This window comes from Anopheles ziemanni (assembly GCF_943734765.1).
Source record: "Anopheles ziemanni chromosome X unlocalized genomic scaffold, idAnoZiCoDA_A2_x.2 X_unloc_34, whole genome shotgun sequence".
NCBI classification, from domain to species: Eukaryota; Metazoa; Arthropoda; class Insecta; order Diptera; family Culicidae; genus Anopheles; species Anopheles ziemanni.
The window spans coordinates 37,501-43,806 of record NW_026689801.1 but is presented as its reverse complement, the minus strand read 5'-3'; the positions used below and the strand labels follow the sequence as shown (position 1 = coordinate 43,806).

General features: G+C 55.4%; 1 pseudogene; it reads right to left on the bottom strand.

The window, feature by feature from the left end:
• Positions 1-1,541: 1,541 nt before the first annotated feature.
• LOC131292132 (large subunit ribosomal RNA) overlaps positions 1,542-6,306 on the bottom strand; it is an 11,038-nt pseudogene continuing 6,273 nt past the window's right edge.

The window sequence follows — 6,306 nt, the reverse complement described above, 5'->3', positions numbered from 1 at the left end:
TAACCATGCAAGTGGTCTCGGACAACAGGTGACACCCGAAGTACATCCGGAGAGTGTACAACAAGTGTTTGTTCACCAAGTCCTCAACCAACCCCAAGTACCCGGAGGTACCCAGAGTGTTGGGTCCGCCAACCACTACCAGCACTCTAAGTCCTCGCGAACCCAAAGTGTTTGCCCGGTAGGGCCATTAGACCACAACGCTTGCTAACCATGCAAGTGGTCTCGGACAACAGGCGATACCCGAAGTACATCCGAAGAGTGTATATCAAGTGTTTGTTCACCAAGTCCTCAACCAACCCCAAGTACCCGGAGGTACCCAGAGTGTTGGATCCGCAAACCCGTCCCGGCACTCCAAGTCCTTGCGAACCCAAAGTGTTTGCCCGGTAGGGCCATTGTATCACAACGCTTGCTACCATGCAAGTGGCCTCGGACAACAGGTGACACCCGAAGTACATCCGGAGAGTGTACAACAAGTGTTTGTTCACCAAGTCCTCAACCAACCCCAAGTACCCGGAGGTACCCAGAGTGTTGGATCCGCCAACCCGTCCCGGCACTCCAAGTCCTTGCGAACCCAAAGTGTTTGCCCGGTAGGGCCATTGTATCACAACGCTTGCTACCATGCAAGTGGCCTCGGACAACAGGTGACACCCGAAGTACATCCGGAGAGTGTACAACAAGTGTTTGTTCACCAAGTCCTCAACCAACCCCAAGTACCCGGAGGTACCCAGAGTGTTGGATCCGCCAACCCGTCCCGGCACTCCAAGTCCTTGCGAACCCAAAGTGTTTGCCCGGTAGGGCCATTAGACCACAACGCTTGCTAACCATGCAAGTGGTCTCGGACAACAGGCGATACCCGAAGTACATCCGGAGAGTGTATATCAAGTGTTTGTTCACCAAGTCCTCAACCAACCCCAAGTACCCGGAGGTACCCAGAGTGTTGGATCCGCCAACCCGTCCCGGCACTCTAAGTCCTTGCGAACCCAAAGTGTTTGCCCGGTTGGGCCATTAGATCACAACGCTTGCTAACCATGCAAGTGGTCTGGAGTATAGGTGATACTGACATACCACCGAGATGGTACATCTAGTATTGGGTCACCAAAACCAAACCAACCCCAAGTATCAACCCGGCATACTCAGAGTGATGGATCCGCCAACCCGTCCCGGCACTCCAAGTCCTTGACGAACCGAAAGTGTTTGCCCGGTAAGGCCATTAGATCACAACGCTTGCTACCCCACGGCGAGCTAAACATGCAAGTGGTCTTAGGCAACAGGTGACACCCGAAATTCATCCGAAGATGGAATATCAAGTGTTTAATCACCAAGCCAGCATCCAAACACCAAGTACCCCGGGAGGACCCGATGCGTTGCGACCATCTCCAAGTTCTTGACGAACCCGCAGTGAAAGGCGGTAAGGCCTCTGGGCCGCAACGCTCGCATGTGTTAACCCGCAAACACCACTGACCGGTCGGTCCACCGCAAGGGTGGGTCCAACTAGTCCACACACGGTATGCCGCATGTGCCCCCCGGGGGGAGCACACCGCACACAACCACCAAGCATGGGTCGCCTGAAAGGATCGAAATGTACATCTCTCTTCAATGCGTAGCGCCCAGCCTGCAAACCCGTCGTTTTCGGGTGGTCTTAGGAGTCGAAACTATTCTTGGAAGATCGGCAAGCACAACGCCTTTTCCCACTTCAGGTACTTCGGCGAGCGCACTCGCGATAGGCTCAGTTTGAGGGTTTCCAATAAATGGAAAGAGTCTATAGAAGACTCAATCCGGTCTCGTGATGTTATTAGCCATCTAGCTAACGACTCCTATACATATACTACCAGCCTGGTTCGGTTACGACCTTAGAGGCGTTCAGGCATAATCCGACGGACGTAGCGTCATACCAAAGTCCGCTCGGACTAGTATTGAGCCATTGGTCCGTACCTGTGGTTCCTCTCGTACTGCACAGGAATTCCATTGAGATAGTACTTGCACACCAGTAGGGTAAAACTAACCTGTCTCACGACGGTCTAAACCCAGCTCACGTTCCCTTGAAAGGGTGAACAATCCTACGCTTTGTGAATTTTGCTTCGCAATGATAGGAAGAGCCGACATCGAAGGATCAAAAAGCCACGTCGCTATGAACGCTTGGCGGCCACAAGCCAGTTATCCCTGTGGTGTGAGCTGTCAAACGCTGTAGTGTCAACACGTGCTGAGCGTTGCTCCGTGTTTTTTACAAAAATTTCGCGTAAAAAGTTTAAAGAACCCACGAAAGTTTGTTGTAATCGTTAAAACTAGTGCCAATCTACAGATTAGTAGTGAAAACCGCATTAAAATCATCGATTTCAACGAAAAATAAGAAAGAAAAGTGTTTGTTTACATTTTGTATGGAGAGCGGCCCGGGGCGTAGCCCCATTTGGGACTACGTGTTTTTCGGTTAAAAAAGTGTCCGGATCCTGGCCGGATGTGGTTTTTTAGATGACAGACGGTGTTTTAAAACGAAAGTCAGAGAAAACCGTATGAAAAAAGACGAATTCAGCGCAAAATAAGTGTAAATAAAGTGAGAGCACGCGGTGCAAAAATTTTGGCAGGTGAAGATTCGATCGTCCATTTTCCAGCCGGATTCGGACTCGAAGATCCGAGCGATTTCACCTAAGCCGAATCGGGCTCCGTGTCATCTGATCCAGTTTTTCAAAAAAGGACCGTTGGTGCCGGATTTTCGGGTCGTTCAAATTGACCGTTGGTGGAGTCGGTGGCCGTTGGTTTGAAGTGGCCGTTAATTCAAATCGGTCGGTAATTCAAATTGGCCGGTTTTCCAAATTGGCCGGTATTTTTGATTGACCGTTGGCGGCAGTGTGTCCCGGATAGGTGTCCCGGCTGGGGGTGAAATGTTTCAAGTGTCCCGGCTGAAATATTTCATGGACCAACCATCCGGTTGAAATGTTTCAGTGAAACTTTTCAAGGTGTCTTGGCTAAGAGTGAAATGTTTCATGTGTCTCGGCTGAAAAATTTCGAGGTTCGATCATCCCGGTGAAATATTTCAGTGTGTCTCGGCTAAACTTGGTTCCGAAGTTGGCCGCCAGGCGGCGCCACCAGTACCAGCGGATTGCCAGCATTGCCACCAGGCGGCGCTTCGGGTCGTGGCGGGTGTCTCGGCTCACGGAGATTTCGAACACTGTTACCAGGCGGCGGCACTGGTGCTGAGCTTTTCAACGTCACAACCAGGCGGCGCCTTCAGTTCGTCGAGTGTCTCGGCTGGTGGAGATCACCGGTTATCACAACCAGGCGGCACTCTGAGTTTTATGGCGAGTGTATCGGCTGGCGGTTTGCGGATTTGTCAACCAGGCGGCACCTGATCGCAGAGAAGAACTGAGATATAAGCTCAGATTTGGAAAGGGGAAAAAGATTGGTTTGGCCTTTTATTTGTTGGAGTTTCTATTTCGCACCGGTACTTGGCCTTCCTCCACTCCCCTTCCCCTTCCCACCTTCCCTTCCCAGACACTCCACCCTGGCTCTCCGCAACCTAACCCATTGCCCACAGCGATTTTCAGGGTTGCAGTAGGGGAATGGAGCAGGCATCGGGGGAGCCTTCGACGCGTCGGTCCGTCAGGCTCCGGTCCACCTGTGACGCTACCGCGCCATCGCCGAAGGACGACGGGGACAAAGTGATGACATCATCGGTTGCGCTGCCGTTGACTCGGCAGCGAAAGGGAGGCAGTGTCGCGCCATCGACTGCGACGCCCACTCGGCCGGTGGTGGTGGTGCAGCGGATGGCCCTGCTAGCCAGTGATATGGAGATTTCAGAGGAGAGCGACGAGGACGAGCTCAACTCAACCGTCGTCCAGCAGGTGGCCGAAGTCCCGCAGCAGGAGCCGACTATCGCAAGCCTCAGCAGCGAGTTGAGGGAGCTCCGGGCAACCGTCGAGACTCTCCTCGCTAAGGTTAGCGAGATGGAGACGGGCCGGGCGACGGCAAAGGATGGCGACGCGGAGCTGAAGACAAAGCTGAAGTTGTTGTCTCGTGAAAATCAGGAGCTGAAGCGAGACAACATTAGCCTTCGTGAGCGTGCGGCAGCCAGCGAAAGAGAACTTATGCTGCTCCAAAGTGGACTCCACTCGATGGGAGAGTTGGCGGTAGCTACGCAGCAGCAACAACAACATGTCGTCGACTCCAGTGCTGTTGGGCAAAGCCAGCATCCACCTGGCGACACTCCCAAACGAAAGCGGACCCGGGCAAGGCGCGGCAAGAAAAAAGAGGGCGAACCGACGGGCATGAACGAAGTCATCACGCCTGATGTCCCCGAGATCCCGGTCGAGGCCGTCTTGTCCCAGGCCATGGCTCCAGGAAAGCCAAAACCGAAGGTAAAGAAAGCAGCGGCTGTGGCAACCAAGGTGCATGCGCAACCAGCATCCTTTGCTAAAGTCGTGGCCAAGGGAGACAAGAGAGCAGCACCACAGAAAGCGGGAAAGAGCGCTGCTAAAGTGGAGAGGCCTGCGGTGATCGTCCTCGAGGCCAACGAGGGCAAGGCCTTCCTCGACACATACAAGGCAGTGCGTTCCAAGACCAATGTGGATCAGTTCGTGGCGAGGGTTTGCCGCACAGGGGAGCGGAAGCTGTCGCTGTGGCTGAAGCCGAACACGGACTGCGAGAGTGTGCTGGCCGATGTCAGCGAAGCCATCAAGGAGGATGGAGTGGCCCACCTCCTTGTCGACAAGCAGACGGCAGCGATCACAGGAATCGACATGCTGGCGACTGTCGACGACTTGATTTCGGCGATTAAGCGGCAGGCGGGGCTGACGGTTCCGGGCGAGGCAGTTCGGCTGTGGCGGCGGTACGACGGGCTGCAGAAAGCCCATATCAAGCTGCCGCGCGGGCAGTGCCAGCTTCTCGACGGTCACCGGGTCACCATAGGGAACACGAGTTGCGTCGTGCAGGCGCTCGCATCGGTCCCTGCAGGAGAGCAGCTCTGCTACCGCTGCTTTGGCAAGGGGCACCGCTCTCGCGAGTGCACCGGCCCTGACTACTCCAAGTGCTGCTTCCGGTGCGGATCGAAGCAGCACAAGGCCAAGGAGTGCAGCTCGGGCCCCAAGTGCCTTACGTGTTCCGGACAACATCAGACAGGTTCACCGGTTTGCAGCGGAAGTAGCCAGCCGTCATGTTCCCGCTAGCTACGAACACCACTGTTAGAGGGCGTGACGCTGGGTTGAAGATCCTCCAGATCAACTTGGCGCGCAGCAGGGTAGCACAAGACCTCATGCTCCAGACCGCACGGGAGCAAAGGATCGACATTGTGCTGGCGTCGGAGATCTACCGTGTTCCACCCAATAACGGGAACTGGGCGGTGGACTCGACAGCGAAGGCAGCCGTTATTACGACCGGAGCCTTGCCCATACAGCGAGTCTGGGCAAGTAGGGTAGGACTGGTGTCGGTCCAGGTGGCGGGGGTGACCTTCATCTCTTGCTACGCCCCACCAACACCGGGATGGACGGACGAGGACTACCAGCGGCTGCTCGACGAGATCGATATCGAGGCCAGAGCACACCCCCTCGTAGTCTTGGCGGGCGACTTCAATGCCTGGCACGTGCGATGGGGCAGCGCGAGGACGAAGCCGCGTGGTGAGGATCTCGCCGAGGTCGTCGACCAGCTTGACCTGGCGATCTTGAACCGCGGCAGTGTGCCCACGTTCGTCGGCAACGGCAGTGCTACTGAAAGTGTGGTCGACGTGTCCTTCGCCAGTCCGGCCATTGAACCCGGTAACGACTGGCGGGTGCTCGACACTTTCACCAACAGTGACCACAGATACGTGAGATTCAGCGTATCCGCGACACCAGTCAGCAGCGCTTCACCACACCAGCAGAGGCAACCGGAACAACAGCACCAGCATCGCGACCGGCAGCGACAACGCGAGCAGATTGGACCGAGATGGAAGTTGCGTCAATTCCATCCCGAAGCCTTCCAGATCGCGCTCCAGGCTTCCGGGTTTGCCGAAGCGGCTGCATCACCGGCGACTCTCACCGCTGGACTTACTAGAGCCTGCGATGAGGTGATGCAGAGGGCACCGCCAGCGCAGTTTTTGGTGAGACCGGAAATGTACTGGTGGACGCAGGAAATCGGCCTTCTCAGGGAGCAGTGCAAGTCATCTGAGGATGCGATTTTGACTGCCGGAACTGGTGCACAACGAGAGTTGGCCAGAGAACGGCACAGGAGTTGTAAGAAGGAACTCGCCCGCGCCATCAAGGCAAGCAAGGACCGTAGCTTTGATGAGATGATTGCGGAAGCTGAGGACAATGTCTTTGGCACTGCCTATAAGGTGGTAAC